The sequence below is a fragment of the Podarcis liolepis genome (assembly GCF_965112155.1).
Source record: "Podarcis liolepis genome assembly, chromosome: 15".
Classification (NCBI taxonomy): Eukaryota; Metazoa; Chordata; class Lepidosauria; order Squamata; family Lacertidae; genus Podarcis; species Podarcis liolepis.
In genome coordinates, this window is record NC_139566.1 from 3,325,261 (window position 1) to 3,345,063 (window position 19,803).

The following is a 19,803-nucleotide window of genomic DNA, read 5'->3' on the forward strand; positions in this document are numbered from 1 at the left end:
GTTCAAATCCCCTTATTCAGCTATAAAGCTCGCTGGGGGGCCTTGGGCCAAGTCTCTGCATTTCAGTCTAACCTTCCTCACAGGGCTATTGCAAGGATAAAATGGAGATGGAGGGCAGAACTATGTTAATCATCTTTAGATCCCTGGAGAAAAAGCAGGATATAAATGCTGCGACAAATTAATAATAATAATCATAATAATAACAGACCAAGGGATTTGGAGCTTGCAATCAGGGGTTATTACAAAGCCAGGCAGGAAACCTCCCAAGAGAGAGGCAAATTAATGGAAGATAAGTCTAAATAGAGCCTCCATGTTTGGACACAGTATACCTCTGATTGCCATAACTTGGACACCCTGATCTAATCTAGCAAGACTCTCCCGTTCTCAGTAGCCATATAACGCTTGGGAATGGCACCGCCATCTTCCAAGACACACTACCTCTGAAAACTAGATGCTGCAAGTCAGGCAATTGGGGGGGGGATTTTGTGGCCCTCTTTCTAGTCACTGTGGAAAGTGGGGTGCTGGATTAATTCATTTTGTTTCAGGCCTCTGAGCTACTGTGGTTTATGTGCATAAATGCATCAGTCTGTTACTCTTCCCTTCCACCCAAAGAGTTCTGTGATGCTCATAGGCTTGCACACATCTCTCTCATCTAGTTCAGGCTTCCTCAAACTCGGCCCTCCAGATGTTTTGAGGCTACAATTCCTATCATCCCTGACCACTGGTCCTGCTAGCTAGGGATCATGGGAGTTGTAGGCCAAGGCTGAGGAAGCCTGATCTACGGTAGTTTTACAGTACTCATTTTGCGCCTCCTACCTTATAGCAATTACCAACACCAATGTGACTCTAAAAAGGCAACCCTTAAGTTTACACGCAAGGGAACATTAACAGGAGGTTATTTATTGAAAAGCAAGCTTGGAGCAAGAAAAAGAGAGAGAGAGGCCTGCCTTCACAATCAAAGCATCCCTTGCAGTAAAACAGTGCAATGACCAGAGAGCTAATAAAAGGAGGATTTTATCCTGAGTTGGTGGTTTTTGGAGCCATCAGTCACCAATGCCATACACATCGCATCAAAATAAACCATCCCCAAAACTGCTCAAAGTTTGAAGCCTTAGCTAACACAAACAGACCCCCCTTCCAGGATCAAAGTCCCTTTTTGGCTGAATATACACTACCAGCTTTAAAAAACAGCTAGGTTATTCTTTTTCCTCAATTTGGATCAAAGCTGCAGCAGAATACAGTATTTCAAAAGGAATGACAGGCTAAGATACGGCTTTTGGCTGACATCTTGTGTACACCAACCTTGGTCAAGAGGGCAGCCTCAGAGCGGCTTTCACGCATGAGGTTTGTGGCTCCCAGTGCAATCCTGATTTACACCAGAGAAAACCCACTAGTGGGTTCCTCCCATGGTATTCTGCATCTAACTTAAAACCTTCTCTAGCCCTTCTGGGTCCGTTTATAGTTACGACAGCAGAAAACGCCACCTCCTTTTCTGCTATCCTGCACTAACCCATCAGGCAAACAGAGCTACGTTGACGCAAGATGTGATGGAATAACATAAATCCCAAAGAATGTAAAGGAACACTTCCAATCCCTATTCCCACTTTACGTGGAAGGAAACCGAACAAAGATTTCAAAGTTCCCAGGCACCAGAACCAGGACTCAACATTTAGGCTCCTGGAATTTCTGCCGGCTCTCGCTAGTCAGCCCCACAAAGAGTCCACACAGTTCAGAACGCAGTATGCCAACAAAGCAGTCCTCCCCAGAGTTATCTCAGTTGGCGATTTTAAAGGTATTCCACTATGGGAAAATATAGCCAGAATGGAAGATAGAGGAAGCACAGCCCCGCCCTGGGACAGCAATCTTGGAAGGGGGGGGGAGGGATTTGAGACAAGGGGGAGCAAAATCCCAGGTGTGGGGTGTAGCTGTAGGGGGAATTCAGTGTGCACAGGGCAGAAAATCAGGATTACAATTGTGTTTGTGTGTGTGTGTGTGTGTGAGAGAGAGAGAGAGAGAGAGAGAGAAGAGTGCCAGGCTGTGACAGATTATGGGGGCATTCACTGGGGCAGGAACAGTGACCATAAACTCACTGTGTGTGTATGTGTGTACACACAGGAAGTATTTATCACCAATGGTGTGCCACACCCCTAGATGGTGGGAGTATAAAACCAGAAACAGCACCAAGAGGATTGTATTCAATGTTAGTTCCACCCTAGAAATTAACTAACAGTGCCAGATTTGGGGCAACCCGGATGCTTCCCCTGCGCAGGGCGCTGAGCCGAGGGGGCGCAAAACAATAATACATAAAAAAGGAATTATTGTGAAAATAAGAAATATTTAGAGGCGGGCATCAAATTTGTCCTTGCTTCAGGCACCAGATTACCAAAGTCCATCCACCCCTGTGACTAACGCAAGTCGATGAATTCTAATGGGTCAAACTGGAACTTAGTTGGCTGCAACCCAGAAATCACAGTGATAAAAATCAGTGTTAGGTAGGTACATAAGTTGGGGGGGGGCGGTCAGGCAGTGTCCCCTGAGGACTGGAGAGGGTGGGCAGGCATGGTCCCCAGAGCACTGGTCTTCAACCAGCAGGATCTGGAGCCACTAGCGATTCCCGGATCAATCCAATGCACGTTTGGGTTTTAAAAGGGGGTCCTGTCTCTGAAAAAGTTGAAGAGGAGTACAAACCCAAAACAGCGTGCAGTTGGGCCAAAAGAAAGAGAGAGAGAGAGAGAGAGAGCGTGGATTTCTTTCCAAGGAAACACAGTAATTCTTTAAAAGGCGGCGGGGAGGGGGGACACCAATAGCAGCTGGAAGCAGGAGGGTTTATAACAATTAATAATAATAAGTAATAATCCACAAACTCCCCCGGGACTGAAAGGAGATATAGTAGCTAAGGTGGAGGGCAAGAATGAGAAAGCGGGGGTCCAGCACCCTAACCACCCCCTCCCACAAATAATAGCAGCGGCTGGGCGGGGGGGGGGGAAGAGCCTTAATCGCAAGGGGGGCGGCCGTCCTCGCTTGGGGACAGTGAACTGGGGCAGGGCAGAAACTGGGGTGGGGGGCGATACCCATAAAAGGAAATGGGGTGGGGCGCGCGGCTGGGACCGCTGCTTTCAAAAGGAGGGTGGGAAGGGAAGGAGAGAGCATTATTCACGCGCAAAAAGGGGGGTTTCCAGCCCCCTACTCACCCTCCTGCTTCCTCCTCGGCCGCCCCCACCTGCCCCGCTCGCCTCTCACACCTTCTGCGCCTCTGCCCGGGCGGGCGCAACCTGTTACCTGAGCCAGGCGCCGGGGCCACGCCCACGCCGCTTCCCATTGGCTCCGGCGCTCCGGGAGGCCCGGCCCCTTCGCTCGCCCCGCCCTCCCCGGGCGACCACGCCCCCTCCTTCTCCACTTCGCCCCCCCGCTCTTCTTTCTCCGCTTCCACGAGCTGGGTGGGCGTGGCATAAGCGTCCGCACGTCATCAGGCGGGAATGGAGCAGGGCGGAGAATAAAAAATGGCCGCCGAGTTTCGGGCGAGGGGGCGGGGCTGGAAGGAGCCCTTAGCAACCGGGCAGTGAGGCTGCCTCGGCCTTAGCAACCAGGCCAGGCCTGGTCTTTCAGAAGAAAGGGCGTTTGATTTTTTTAAATGTGTTGTTTTCAAAGAGCCTTTGTTTTGGCTAAGTCTAGAAAGCATCTTTTTAAAAGCTAGAAATAAAGATAGCTGTGTTGTGTTTATATTATACACACACACACAGACATATATTTATGAATACATACATATGTATACATATATATGTACATATATGTATATATACATATATATTTTGGTGTCTTCGGGTGTCTTCCCGTGTAAGAGTTGGGGTGTCTAGGCGACGTTTCGACGAGGTCTCACTCGTCATCTTCAGGCTGGTGCTTTCGGCTTCTTGTTACTGGAACAGAGCAGGATCTCAGTGTTTGAGTTCCTATAAATACTGTTGAGGGGTGTGGTGTATAGCCTCCAACGTTCTGGGCAGAGAGGAAGTTCCCAGGTTAGTGTGCCTTTTCTTCTTTTGTTCCTTAATTACTTGAGGGATATCTTGAGTGATTTCTTGAGTGATATTCTGAGTACCACTTAGGTGGGTCATTAAGTGTGGATTAGTTGCTAAAGCTTTCGTGTCTTGACCTCTTGAGCTTGTGAAGAGTTTTTCTGAGAAGATGGCTGTACTGCACTTAGTTGTGCTCTGGCTTGGCTTCGTGTATAGGGGCGAGCTGTGGTTTTGTGCCCTGTGCCAGCCAGATCTGTGTAGGGATTGCAGGGGGGTGCAGCATCCGGAGGTGCCACTATGGTTTGGCTACTGGATGGTGTCTGTAATTTATCTGTGGAGAGGGTCTGGGTTTGGGTCTGGTGTGGTTGATTGGTGGTGGCGTTCTGTGTGCCTCTGGATCTGGTGTCGGTTTTTGTGGGGAGGGCTAATTTCCAGATGTCTGGCAGGCGGGACGTGTCGTCACGCTTGTTCATGTTGTGAGGGTGTTTCTCTATCTCGATGGCTTCCATGATTATTCTCTTGTGGTGATGTTCCATGTTAAAGAGCAATTTGGAATCTGCAAAATTAATTTCGTGTCCTGTTTCTTTCATGTGTTGGAAAAGAGAGGAAGTTTTTTCTTCTTTTTTGACGGCATTCTTGTGTTCTGCGATACGTGCATTTATTCGTCTGTTTGTTTGTCCAATGTACGTGGCTGGGCAGACTTTGCAGGGTATTTCATAGACCCCTTGGTTTTCCAACTGGATTTTATCTTTGGGGTTTCTGAGGATATTGGCTATTTTTTGGTTGGTGCAAAAGGCTGTTTTGATATTGTGTTTATGGAGGATTTTGCTAATTTTATCTGTAGTGCCCTTGATATAAGGAAGGAGGGCCATGCCATTGTTTTCTTCTGTGTCTTGGTTTTTGGGGGGTGTTTCTTTTTGGATTAGCTTCGTAACCCTGTTTTGCTGGTATCCATTGGCGATTAACACATTAGAGAGATTCTGTAACTCAGTTGTCAAGTGGTCTTTGTCAGCCAGGCGTTTGGTTCTGGAGATGAGAGTCTTGGCTACGGAGTTTATTTGTGCAGGGTGGTGGTGTGATTGTGCATGTAAGTAGCGGTTGGTGTGTGTTTTTTTCCGGTAGATAGTGTGTCCTAGGGAGCCATCAGGTTTTTTGTAGATTAGGACGTCAAGGAAGGGAAGTTGGTTGTTGGCTTCTATTTCCATAGTGAATTGTATTTTGGGGTGTAGGCTGTTGAGATGTGTGAGGAAGCTATCTAGTTTTTCTTTCCCGTGTGGCCAAATTACAAAGGTGTCGTCAACATATCTGAGCCAAAGTTTGGGTTTGTGTTCTGACTTGTCTAAAGCATTGGTTTCAAAGTGTTCCATGTACAAATTTGCGATGACCGGTGAGAGGGGTGATCCCATAGGTGCTCCTTCTATCTGTTTGTATCTTTGTCCATTGTGGATGAAGTACGTGTTGGTTAGGCAGTGGTTGGTCAGGTCCAGGATGTATTCGGGGGGATTGTATTTGTTTTGAATGGCTGTCAAGGCTTCATTAATGGGCACTTGTGTGAAGAGAGATACAACATCGAAGCTCACAAGTAGGTCATCGGGATGTAGGTTTTGCTTCTTTATTGTTTCTATGAACTGGAAGGAGTTTGTAACGTGTGAAGCGATGGATTCTGCATAGGGCTGAAGTTGCTTAGCGAGAAATTTAGCGAGATTTTGTAGAGGTGAGCCTATGGAGCTGACTATTGGTCATCTCATCTCCAGAACCAAACGCCTGGCTGACAAAGACCACTTGACAACTGAGTTACAGAATCTCTCTAATGTGTTAATCGCCAATGGATACCAGCAAAACAGGGTTACGAAGCTAATCCAAAAAGAAACACCCCCCAAAAACCAAGACACAGAAGAAAACAATGGCATGGCCCTCCTTCCTTATATCAAGGGCACTACAGATAAAATTAGCAAAATCCTCCATAAACACAATATCAAAACAGCCTTTTGCACCAACCAAAAAATAGCCAATATCCTCAGAAACCCCAAAGATAAAATCCAGTTGGAAAACCAAGGGGTCTATGAAATACCCTGCAAAGTCTGCCCAGCCACGTACATTGGACAAACAAACAGACGAATAAATGCACGTATCGCAGAACACAAGAATGCCGTCAAAAAAGAAGAAAAAACTTCCTCTCTTTTCCAACACATGAAAGAAACAGGACACGAAATTAATTTTGCAGATTCCAAATTGCTCTTTAACATGGAACATCACCACAAGAGAATAATCATGGAAGCCATCGAGATAGAGAAACACCCTCACAACATGAACAAGCGTGACGACACGTCCCGCCTGCCAGACATCTGGAAATTAGCCCTCCCCACAAAAACCGACACCAGAACCAGAGGCACACAGAACGCCATCACCAATCAACCACACCAGACCCAAACCCAGACCCTCTCCACAGATAAATTACAGACACCATCCAGTAGCCAAAACCATAGTGGCACCTCCGGATGCTGCACCCCCCTGCAATCCCTACACAGATCTGGCTGGCACAGGGCACAAAACCACAGCTCGCCCCTATACACGAAGCCAAGCCAGAGCACAACTAAGTGCAGTACAGCCATCTTCTCAGAAAAACTCTTCACAAGCTCAAGAGGTCAAGACACGAAAGCTTTAGCAACTAATCCACACCTAATGACCCACCTAAGTGGTACTCAGAATATCACTCAAGAAATCACTCGAGATATCCCTCAAGTAATTAAGGAACAAAAGAAGAAAAGGCACACTAACCTGGGAACTTCCTCTCTGCCCAGAACGTTGGAGGCTATACACCACACCCCCTCAACAGTATTTATAGGAACTCAAACACTGAGATCCTGCTCTGTTCCAGTAACAAGAAGCCGAAAGCACCAGCCTGAAGATGACGAGTGAGACCTCGTCGAAACGTCGCCTAGACACCCCAACTCTTACACGGGAAGACACCCGAAGACACCAAAACCTGCATTCCTGTACCCGTGAAAATCTACGAAAGCAAATACATATATATGTATATACATATATGTGTATATACATGTATATGTGTATGTATGTATGTATACATGTGTGTATGTGTATATATATATATATATATATATATATATATACACACACATATGCATATATATATGTGTGTGTGTGTACACATATATGTATATATGCATCTTAAAAAGCAGAGTCATCACCCTGCCAACAAAGGTGGGTATAGTTCAAGCTCTGGTTTTCCCAGTTGTGATGTATGGAAGTGAGAGCTGGACCATAAAGAAGGCTGATCACCGAAGAATGGATGCTTTTGAATTCTGGTGCTGGAGGAGACTCTGGAGAGTCCCATGGACTGCAAGAAGATCCAACCTCTCCATTCTGAAGGAAATCAGCCCTGAGTGCTCACTGGAAGGACAGATCCTGAAGCTGAGGCTCCAATACTTTGGCCCCCTCATGAGAAGAGAAGACTCCCTGGAAAAGACCCTGATGTTGGGAAAGATGGAGGGCGCAAGGAGAAGGGGACGACAGAGGACGAGATGGTGGGACAGTGTTCTCAAAGCTACCAGCATGAGTTTGACCAAACTGCGGGAGGCAGTGGAAGACAGGAGTGCCTGGCATGCTCTGGTCCAGGGGGTCAGGAAGAGGCCGACACGACGAAACAACAACATGTATATATATAATCCATTTTGAAAACACAGGCCATTCTTTATTTTTTAAAAAGTCAAAATTGTGAGGCTTAATAAAGGTCTTCAGGGTGACACACGACCCTTTTGTCATTTTGCAACAACACACTATCAAAGCTACAGTGGGTGAGGGAGGAGAAAGCACTCTGGACATGCTCCATGGAACTCTTATTTTTGTTTTGCCTATTCCAAGCCTGGATCTTGGCCTCACAAACTGGCTGGGCCGCTGCCTGGGTCAAAATTGAAGCCTTGCCAAATCCCCACAGCTGGGAGATTGACATGTGTCAGCAGCAACTCTTGTTGAATGACCAGCCTGTCAAAAACTGAAGGGTTGGAAGAACCCCGCTCAGTTCCCTCATATCCCCCTTTCCTTGACTCTTGGTGGCTCTCCATGAGGCCAGAATGACATTTTGTCTTAATTAAGCCGGGTTTGACTTGGGGGACGCCAGTTCCTGACCCCCTGTTTAAAAATGCCTGCATCGGCCATAGCTGTCAACTTACAGATTTGAAAATAAAGGACCAGCAGCCTCGAAAATAAGGGATCAGCAGCCAAAATAAGGGATCAACAATTACTTTGATAAAATACATATTTTGTTGCGTGCAAATGGCTTTAGATACCTATTAGGTCCATGAATTACCATATAGCATATATTCAACACAAAAAAGCAACAATTTTTGGTGACAAAGGACTGCTGGACATAGAAAGGGCCCCATTACCTTCAGTAGCTTATTTAAGGAACATCATCAATAAGGGACAACAGCGGGACTTGGCGCTGGGATAAGGGACTGTCCCGCCAAATAAGGGACGCTTGACAGCTATGGCATCGGTGACTGCAGGAAAAGTTCTCGAGCCGAACTTCTTCAGTCCGGGCAAAGAGTATCTCAGGACAGCTGGCACTGGCGAGGGAGACTCTTCCGCAAGAGGGATGAGGCCATCGAAGACGAAGCCTCTTCCGCTCAGGATCGATGTATGAACTCCGCAACCCTCTTGCAAACAAACAAACAAACAGCGCTTCAGACATGGCCGTGGCTGACCCCTTTCGGATAGCATGTCGATTTGATTTTGGGTAGTGAGCCCAGAAGTTCAGAAAACATTGCCGTGAGCCACATCTGAGGGCGCCGGAGAGATCAGATTAGATCCTTGATGGGGAAAGCCGAAGTTTAAAGAGACGTCTCCAGCTACAGCCGCCCGGGCAATTCTCCTCTCTAAACTGCAACCAGATTTAAGATTCTTCCTGACACTTTCTGGCTCAACCGGTCATTAATTTCAGGGTTTTTTTTTAGATATATACAGTATATAAAAGTGCAATCTTTATTATTCACTGCTCACAGTTCATAATAAACAGCTCAGGGCAGAAAACATATGGTGCCAGTCTAGTTTGGCTTCAAAACAGCCCTGCAAGGGTGGCTAAGCTAAGAGACAGCAATTTGCCCAGGGCTTTTCTCATTCTTTTAATAACGGGAGTAAGGATTTGAACGCAGGTCTTTGCAACCCAGGTTCAAGACTCTGTTTGCTATGCCACAGGCTCAGCAGTCTATCATCATTTCATTATTTGCTGCTAACCTTTTATTCTTGTTTTCCTAGACAAGTTCAAAGCAGCAACTGGCTGCATGTCCATCTCAGATTGCTGCAGGCTGCTCCGCTCTGCCTTGCAAAAGGGTTCTGTGTAGCTCAAAAGCTTTCCTGCTCCCAAAGTACGGCATGGACCTAAACTGGTCTAGTCAAGAGATTTAACTTCCACCTCTTTTGTGTCTCCTATTCCTGTAAAGCCCTCTACTGTGTGCTACCTGGAGTAACAGCAGCACTACGAAGGAAGGGATCCACTGCCTCTCATTTTCTTCTCCAGCCTCCCTGCCTACCAAACCAGCGACACCTAATTCTGCACTGTTACAGTATGTGCCAGGTGCAATTAGAGCAGTCCATTATTCCCCATTGTGGCGCAAGGCACCTTTAGCCACTGTCAGAGGAGAAAACTCCTGTTGCATCTCTGTGAGAGTTCCTGTTCTGAGCCCCTGCTCTGCTTCCTTCAAATAAGGAGGTCCAGCTCCGAGCGCCTTCTGGCGGTTGCCTCTCTGTGAGAAGCCAAGTTACAGGGAACCAGGCAGAGGGCCTTCTTGATGGTGGCACCTGCCCTGTGGAACGCCCTCCCACCAGATGTCAAAGAGAAGAACAACGACCAGACTTTTAGAAGACATCTGAAGGCAGCCCTGTTTAGGGAAGCTTTTAATGTCTGATGTTTTGATGTATTTTTAATCTTTGTTGGAAGCCACCCAGAGTGGCTGGGAAAATCCAGCCAGATGGGCGGAGTATGCATACATGTTGTTGTTGTTGTTGTTGTTGTCGTCGTCGTCGTCATCACCATGCCCACAAATACAGGAGATGCTCTCATTAACCGTGGGAAGTTCTTACTAGCTCTAAAATATGTGGAAAGTGTGTGTAAAAGCGAAGTTGTGCTTCCAGCTCAGTCCAGAAACTAGTCTGCCGCAGGTAAGTTTGGCAAGAATCACCATGCAACCCTTTGCGGCCAGCAGAACAAATGCCAGTCACCATGGTCACTTGCCTGTCAACATAGAGGGGGAAAATAAGAAGATAATCCTCAACAGCAGGGAACATTTGGATCACTCGATTTGGACCCGTCACATTCCCTTCAGTTTCTACACCGTTGGTGATGCTGAAACAGCCGTGGAGAAGCTTTGCACAGTCTGGCTTGAGCATTACCGCTCCTGACACCTGGATGCAGAGCTCACCTCACTGATTCCCCTTCCGGGCGGCAATGCAAAGACGGCACGCCACCTCTCACCTTGGGCTCCTGTCGGGCCTGTCTCCATCCCTTGCACTGACCATTTTATCACCTGCCGCCACTGCCAAGCGTTCCCCCGAAGGGCCCCTTTCTCCGCACCAGGCAGCAGTGGAGAATGGCGGAAAAGAACAGCCGGATCGACAGGGCAGAGGTGGGCAAAGAACAGGTATGATTCGATCTGGATCAGCCTGTGTTTTCACGGTGGTGGAGAAGCCTGCTCTGCTTTTCTGCCCTGGGCCTTGCATACACACAACTCCCCAGGAGCCGGACGGCTCGCTGCAGAACGACGCATCCCTCTCCTTTGGCCCTAACTAATTTGCCAGACCCGTCGCCGGAGAGAACAAATTAAGAACAAGTGTTTATTGTCTGCCACTGCGGTAGGCGAGCCTGTTCTCTCTCTCCGGAGCAGCAGTCGGGAAGTTTGAACCCGGCTCCCACAACAGATGGAAGTAGGGAATGTGGTTCTTCGATCAGCCCAACAGTGGCTGCACCAGTTGCATTCAAATACTCTGCAGTCATTGGTCCTGCACGGTTTTAAAAGTAAGGCAGCACCAAAAAAAGGGTATACAGTACTAAGAAATCTTAGCAGCGGCAACACCATCTTAAGCAGTCTGCTGGGAACACTTAAACCTTGGACGGTGTGGACTGCTCCCTCTGTGGAGGCGACTGGCAAGAGTCAGAAGAAAATCCAGGAGCTTAAACGTCAATGTCTGATGGGGGGGGGGGAGTCCTCAGGCCTTCTGTTTGCTTGTACACAAACCAAAGCAAATAGCAGGTCCGTTTCCTAATCAGGTGTCTCAAGAGCTCTGTAGATCAGATCAGATCAGAAGGAAATACCAACACTATTCTTCCACCCCTGGTGAAACCGAAGTCCAAAACTCCCTCAAGAGTGTGGACTGCGCAGCTTTTACAATCCAGTAGTTCAGCAAGTCCCATGGAGAGTCCATTCTGAAGGAAATCAGCCCTGAGTGCTCACTGGAAGGACAGATCCTGAAGCTGAGGCTTCAAGACTTTGGCCACCTCAGGAGAAGAGAAGACTCCCTGGAAAAGACCCTGATGTTGGGAAAGATGTTGGGAAAAATCACATCTGGCGTAACAGGACACCGTGACGAGTGCCAGAGTGCACAGAAATGCCATTTACCTTCCCGCCGCATTGGTATCTATTTATCTACTCACACTGGTGTGCTTTCGAGCTGCAAGGTTGGCTGGACTGCCGACCTTCCAATCGGCAAGCCCAAGAGGCTCAGTGGTTTAGACCACAGCACCGTTGCAAGTGCAATTAATTTAATTTACAAACTGTATGTGAATTGCCGGAGTGTGGAATGTTAATCTCTTCTTCGGATACGCCACCCTGTTCAACTGGCTTTTTTAAAAAAAAGTTTTAAAAGATTTTCTTGCAAAACAAACAAATAAACAAGGTACAGAAAATATAGCACCTGCACTTTTAAGGTCAAAACCATCCTGTATTGACAACCTCCCCCTGCAGCAATTAGACGTCAGCGAACTTTTCCCCCTTTAGGCTGTGGGAATCCTGTACCAAACCACACCAGTTTGGAACCACGATCCTGGAGGGTAAAGGGTGGAAGCCAGCCAGCTCCCATTCTTCCACAGCCCCACAAGCGATTTGCTGCAGCGCATCATTCCAGAAACCTTGTCACCCAAATTATGCTCTGCACTGGGTAATCAGCAGCTCGTTAACCTTAATCATATCACCGCACTGTCACTTTCTTTTCTGCCTGTGTAAGACAGCCGGGGGGGGGGGAGTGCAGGGGGGAACGGAAACAGACCAACCACAAATGTTTGGCGCCATCACTCACGAGAACGCCTCCGTGCGACACTGCCAGCTTTTTCTTGGGATGGCGAAGGCCAATCCTCTAATTGGAAGCAGGGAAAGTTCAACGGGAGAGACCCCGAGGGGGGGCAGGCATCAGCAAAATAAGAACAACGCTGCATTATGCTTTTCCCACTTCTCTGTGCAGTGACGGCATTTTGAAGGGTCCGCTGCAATCTTTTTTCCTGCGCAGAGGGGCATTTGAAGAGCCCTGTGGGATCAGGCACAAAGGAGCGTCTCCACCCCCATCTTTCTGCCTGGACACTGAGGTCCAGTGCCGAAGTCCTTCTGGCGGTTCCCTCCCTGCGAGAAGCCAAGTTACAGGGAACCAGGCAGAGGGCCGTCTCGGTGGTGGCACCCGCCCTGTGGAACGCCCTCCCACCAGATGTCAAGAGAAGAACAACTACCAGACTTTTAGAAGACATCTGAAGGCAGCCCTGTTTAGGGAAGCTTTTAATATTTGATGCATTACTGTACGTACTTTAATATTTTGTTGGAAACCACCCAGAGTGGAAACCCCGTCAGATGGGCAGGGTATAAATAATAAATTATTATTATTATTATTATTATTATTATTATTATTATTATTATTATTACTATATAAGCTGTCCACCATCCTGTTCTAACAGTGGCCAAATTGATGTCCCCATTGGCGTGCGGTCAGTGCACTGGGGAACTAGAATAGTCTCCTAAATGTTTCCCTGGTGCCTCCTTCCCAAAGCCCAGGAAGCTTCTACCCAGCTTAGGGAGGGAGGTAAAAGGTAAAGGGACCCCTGACCGTTAGGTCCAGTCGCGGATGACTCTGGGGTTGCGGCGCTCATCTCGCTTTACTGGCCGAGGGAGCCAGCGTACAGTTTCCAGGTCATGTGGCCAGCAGGACTAAGCCGCTTCTGGCGGACCAGAGCAGCGCACGGAAACGCCGTTTACCTTCCCGCCAGAGCGGTACCTATTTATCTACTTGCACTTTGACGTGCTTTCGAACTGCTAGGTTGGCAGGAGCAGGGACCGAGCAACAGGAGCTCACCCCGTCGCGGGATTCAAACTGCCAACCTTCTGATCGGCAAGTCCAAGGCTCAGTGGTTTAACCCACAGCACCACCCGCATCCCTTCTAGGGAGGGAGGAGCAATGCTCAAATGTGTGACATCACATTTGCAAGCTGGCGTTTCTGGTCCTAACTGTCTCCCTTTGAAAAAGTTCACCGCATGCCCCTGGGTGCCCCTGTGGGAAGCCCACTCGCAAAAGCTGAGCGCATCAGCAACTCTCCCCTTCTGCGGTTTCCAGCGTGTCATGTTCAGAGGTACCTGCTTCCAACAGTGGAGAGTCCTCTGCTGCTGTAAACAAAATAAAGGTAAAGGTAAAGGTACCCCTGCCCGTACAGGCCAGTCGTGTCCGACTCTAGGGTTGCGTGCTCATCTTGCTCTAGAGGCCGTGAGCCGGCGCCGTCCGAAGACACTTCCGGGTCACGTGGCCAGCGTGACAAAGCTGCTCTGGCGAGCCAGCACCAGCGCAACACACGGAAACGCCGTTTACCTTCCCGCTATAAAGCGGTCCCTATTTATCTACTTGCACTTTGACGTGCTTTCGAACTGCTAGGTGGGCAGGAGCTGGGAACGATGGGAGCTCACCCCGCCGCGGGGATTCGGACCGCCGACCATACGATCGGCAAGTCCTAGGCACTGAGGTTTTACCCACAGCGCCATCCGCATCCCTGTAAACAAAATAATTTGCCCTTTTTCCTTTATGGGGTGTCCAAGGGCCCGTACAGAGTCCTTACGTAGGTTCCCTATTGGTAGGAGAAAATAACAGAGGCCAAGCAGAGAATATTGAGAAGCAAAGCAGCTAGTAAGCCTGATCTTTATTGATCTGTTGCAACAGAGTGCTCCCCTCACACACAGGAGAAGGAGGAGGAACCCAGAACCAAGGTGTGCCTGCCCTTATATATAGACATTTTAAATTCCCTGCCCTGGAGCTCAAGACCACCCCTCCATACAACATACATCACAGAAGGGGTGTAACCCAAGACCACCACCCCCACATACCTACATCACAGAAAAGGTGGTCTATAGCAGAAATCTGAGTGCAGTTGTTGATCTCATCTGACAGGTTACCTGTTAATGCTCACTTGATTGGATATCCTGGGGAGCCTGGCTAGTCTTTTGTAATGATAAAGTCTTAGTTCCTGAGCCAGGCCACAGGCTCACCCTATTCAAACACAGACATAATGATAAATACCGTACTTAGTTCCTGAGCCAGGTCACGGGCTCACCGTATTCAAACACAGACATACCCTTAAGACAGGATTTGTGAAGGAAAAGGCAATGAGGAGGCTTTACCATTTTCCTTTGACCTTGCAGAAAAAAACATTTTGGTCAGTTTGGGAACCAAAAATGGTTTCAGGTCGGTCTTCCTTGTGCTGATCTATGTACGTGCTTGGTTGGTACATTTATGAACATTTATTACATACTTAAGACTTTAAATTCTTATCGCACTGCCTTCTTGCTTACGAGTGCCTCTAAGTTCAACAGCAAGGAGCCAACAGACCCAGGGGTATCACAGGTGTGCAAAAAGTACTATTCGTCCTGATTGCAGGCTGGCCACTGCTAGAAAAGGATGGGGGACTTAGATGGGCCTGATCCAGGATGCTGTTTTCTGTTCTGATGAAGGAGGGCTCTTGCCTGTGGAAATCTGATTGGCCCCAGCGAAAATAGGCTTGCTGGACCACTTGGGCCTCTGGTCAGATCCAGCAAAGCTCTTCTCCTGACGCACTTTTGCCAGTTCCCCCCTCCAGGAAAAACAGCCTGCTGTTGGAGCCAGCTGCAGAAATCTGGACCTCTTTTTCTCTCTTTGGATGCCTTCCAAGAGACAAGCTGTTTCCAGGCCTTACCCGAGGTGGTTGGCTAAGAGCCACCCAAAAACCTAGCGAGCAAGCAGATTCGGCTCGCTGGTGCCTATTAAAGAAAATATGTAAGTCTTTTGTCTGATTAATAGCCAGAAAGAAAGATGAATTGGTCTCCGTAAGCATGATATCTGCAATACCGCTGTTGGCCTTTTTAAAAAATAATAATAATAAAGACCAGGGGGTGCAAGGTAGAAGGGGAAGTTAATTATATCATGTCAATAGGGGAAAGTGAAACAAAATGTTAGATTCAGGTTCCTCCAGTTGCCTCCACAAGGCCCTACCCACCCGCTTGGCCAGGAAGGGCAAAGTCACAACTGCAGATAAGGAATGTGTCCTGGCCACCTTTATGGGCGTTGTAAAATGTGAAATGAAAAGCAGGTGGGAAATAGGCGGGGTGGAGATACAATCTTGCTAGCGTGGCTTCCTCCACAGTTCGGTTTACAGGTGTATTATTCTGCTATGGTTATTTATCAGGTGTGAACGCTCCATAAAACTAGGCCACGTATTAAATGTTGCAGAAAGGACTAGAAACAGGAACAGGCTCATCTAGTTAATTATCCTCTTCTCACAGTGACCAAATACCCCTGAGATGCTTGGAATAATAATAATAATAATAATAATAATAATAATAATAATAATAATAATATATTATTTGTACCCCGTTCATCTGGCTGGGTTTCCCCAGCCACTCTGGGCGGCTTCCAACAAAGATTAAAAATACATTAAAATGTCACACATTAAAAGCTTCCCTAAACAGGGCTGCCTTCAGATGTCTTCTAAAAATCTGGTAGTTTTTCTCTTTGACATCTGCTGGGAGGGTGTTCCACAGGGCGGGCGCCACCACCGAGAAGGCCCTCTGCCTGGTTCCCTGTAACTTGGCTTCTCGCAATGAGGGAACCGCCGGAAGGCCCTCGGTGCTGGACCTCAGTGTCCAGGCTGGATGATGGAGGTGGAGACGCTCCTTCAGGTATACTGGACGGAGGCCGTTTAGGGCTTTCAAGGTCAGCACCAACACTTTGAATTGTGCTCAGAAACGTACCGGGAGCCAATGTAGGTCTTTCAAGACCCGTGTTATGTGGTCTTGGCGGCCGCTCCCAGTCACCAGTCTAGCTGCCGCATTCTGGATTAATTGCAGTTTCTGGGTCACCTTCAAAGGTAGCCCCATGTAGAGCGCATTGCAGTAGTCCAAGCGGGAGATAACCAGAGCATGCACCACTCTGGCAAGACAGTCCGCAGGCAGGAAGGGTCTCATCCTGCGTACCAGATGGAGCTGGTAGACAGCTGCCCTGGACACAGATTTGACCTGTGCCTCCATGGACAGCTGTGAGTCCAAAATGACTCCCCGGCTGCGCACCTGGTCCTTCAGGGGCACAGCTACCCCATCCCAGGTAGACTGCCTCTGGACCTGGGGTTCCACGAGGACATCACAGAACGCTGCAGCTGGGTCAGGCCAAAGGGATCTAGTATAGGATCCTGTTCTCCCACCCAGATGCCCCAAGGGGAAACTTGAAAAGAGAACATGAGCGCAACAACACTCTGTCACTCACAGTCCCCAGCCAACTGGTATTCAGGGACATCCTCCTGACACTGGAGTTAATAATAAAGCAACCATTGATTTGCAGCTATTGATAGCCTTATCCTCTGTGAGTTTACTTATCTAATCCCCCGTTTTAAAGCCATTTAAAATGTATCTGTAAGCAAATTCCAGACTTTGACTGTGAAACAAGACATCTTTTTTTCTTTTTTAAACTTTTATTTTCAATGCGAAATTACAGCAGAAATTACAAAAATTGAATGCAAAATAAAGCAGTACAAATAAGAAAAAAAGACAAGAAGAAAAACAAACAAACTAAAAACAGAAACAAAAACACACATCTACAAATAAAACCCTATCATCATTCTAATCATTACGTACATATACACATATTGACTTCCTTCCTTTGTTCTAAGACCTCAAATCTTTGCAGGTTTAAAGAAAGAGAAAAATGGTGCAAAAAGTATAAAGATAGAGGTAATCTACATTAGACACAACAATTTAGAAAGAGTAAAAATTTCGAAACAAGACATCTTCTTCTTCGTCCTGAATCTCATTTGGAACACCTTGCGGTTCTAGTATGATGAAATGGAGAAAAGCACTTATTCTGCAACACAAAAAACCCAATTTAAATATTCCAGATTGCACCCAGTGTTAGTCCTCTCCAGAGTAGCAGACCCCATTAAAAACAAAGGGTGTTACTAACATGGGTCTTTTCATTCCAATAAGCATAGCTTAGTTGTATACAATCATCTTTACTAGGAGAAAGTTATTCCTCATTTCTTTATTACAGGAAAGTACTGTATATTTCGCATATTTGGAATGCTTAAAAAAAAATCAAGATGGTTTCATTCCACTCACATTCCAAAAGAGGGATAAGCAGATAGAAGCATCAAGACAATTCACCTCTTATCTTTAAAGGCTAAAAAAAGGAAAGGAAGTCTCCCATATCTAGGAGAGATTTGAAGAGACTTCATTTTCAGTGTGTGGGGAGCGAGGGGAGCCCAGCAGAGGCAAAGTGTAGGCAGCAGCAAGGAGGAACACATGTTTTGTCCCACATTAGATTTCTGAAAAAAGAAATAAAAATATTTTTCTTATTGATGCTTCTGACTTACAAATCTGCTTTCTATTTGACTGAAGTTGGCTGTATTGGTTTTGACAGAGTTAAGCTTGCACTTAACTCCACTGCAAGACACATTTTAATTTCCCGTTTACAATTACGTCGCAATTTATGAGAAATGTCTGCTCTTCCCAATAATCCTGGCATTGCCTCTAATCCCTCGGCAAATGACTTTACCCAATATAGCCGCCATCCCCTAAATCAATCTTCTGTTCCTATAGTTCCGGGCACCTCTCCATTTAAAGGATATTGTAGGGTTGGAAAATATTATTTTAAAGGGCAAGCAAAATATTAGTATGCCTTCCTCCTCAGGTCAGGATGCAGTGATGGCTACCAACTTGGGTGGTTTGAAAGAGGATTAGACGAATTCCTGGAGGATCAAGTTATCAGTGATGACTAGCCGTGATGGCAATGTTCTGCCTCTGCAATCAGAGGCAGGAATGCGTCTGAATATCAGTTGAAGGAAAACAGGATGCGGGCGGCGCTGTGGTCTAAACCACTGAGCCTCTTGGGTTTGCCGATCAGAAGGTCGGTGGTTCGAATCCCCGCAACGCAGTGAGCTCCTGTTGCTCGGTCCCTGCTCCTGGCTACCTAGCAGTCTGAAAGCACACCAGTGCAAGTAGATAAATAGGTACCACTCCGGCGGGAAGGTAAATGGCATTTCCGTGCACTCTGGCACTCATCACATTCCTCCATGTGCCAGTAGCGGTTTAGTAGTCCTGCTGGCCACATGACCCGGAAAGCTGTCTGTGGACAAACGCTGGCTCCCTCAGCCTGAAAGTGAGATGAGTGCCGCAACCCCATAGTTGCCTTTGACTGGACTTAACCTTCCAGGGGTCCTTTACCTTTTTACCTACCTGAAGGAAAATACAGAAGGGGAGAGGGCTGTTGTGGTTGAATCCTGAGGGTTTCCCACTGAGGTATCTCTGTGCCCACTGTAGAAGAGGATGCTGAACTACCGGTACTTGGGCCCGTGGCCTGATCTAGCTAGACTGCTTGTCTGATGTTCCCATGGAACCTCCAGGTTCAAAAGCAGTCTACCTTGATTACAGTGGTACCTCGCAAGACGAATGCCTCGCAAGACGAAAAACGCGCAAGACGGAAGAGTTTTCCGTTTTTTGAGTCATTCCGCAAGGCGAATTTCCCTATGGGCTCCCTATGAGAGCCAGTGTGGTGTAGTGGTTAAGAGCGGTAGTCACGTAATATGGGGAACCGGGTTCGCTTCCCTGCTCCTCCACATGCAGCTGCTGGGTGACCTTGGGCCAGTCACACTTCTCTGAAGTCTCTCGGCCCCACTCACCTCACAGAGTGTTTGTTGTGGGGGAAGAAGGAAAAGGAGATTGTTAGCCGCTTTGAGACTCCTTAAAGGGAGTGAAAGGCGGGATATCAAATCCAAACTCTTCTTCTTCTTCTTCTTATGGGCTTGCTTCGCAAGACGAAACGTCTTGCGAGTTCTTGCGAGTTTGTTTCCTTTTTCTTAAAGCCGCTAAGCTGTTAATAGCCGTGCTTCGCAAGACGAAAAAACCACAAGACGAAGAGACTCGCGGAACGGATTAATTTCGTCTTGCGAGGCACCACTGTACTAGGTTGTTAGGGGCATTTGGCCATGGTGTGAACAGGAAGTCAGACTAGGTGGATCAGTGGCCTGCTCCAACTGGACTATATATTTATATCTATATATAGGGTCTAAACCACACAGCCTAGGACTTGCCGATCAGAAGGTCGGCGGTTCGAATCCCCGTGATGGACAGGGTGAGCTCCCGTTGCTCAGTCCCAGCTCCTGCCAACCTAGCAGTTCGAAAGCACGTCAAAGTGCAAGTAGATAAATAGGTACCGCTCCGGCGGGAAGGTAATGGTGTTTCCGTGCGCTGCTCTGGTTCGCCATGTGAGGCTGCGTTGCCTGAAGATAGCCAGCAGA

General features: G+C 47.5%; 1 protein-coding gene across 1 annotated transcript in view; it reads right to left on the bottom strand.

The window, feature by feature from the left end:
- CGN (cingulin) overlaps nt 1-3,318 on the bottom strand; it is a 67,344-nt gene extending 64,026 nt beyond the window's left edge. The window contains exon 1 of the mRNA XM_083476943.1: nt 3,192-3,318. The gene's annotated coding sequence lies outside the window, so the exon portion shown is untranslated. The remainder of the gene's footprint in view (nt 1-3,191) is intronic.
- Between the last annotated feature and the right edge of the window lie 16,485 nt (nt 3,319-19,803).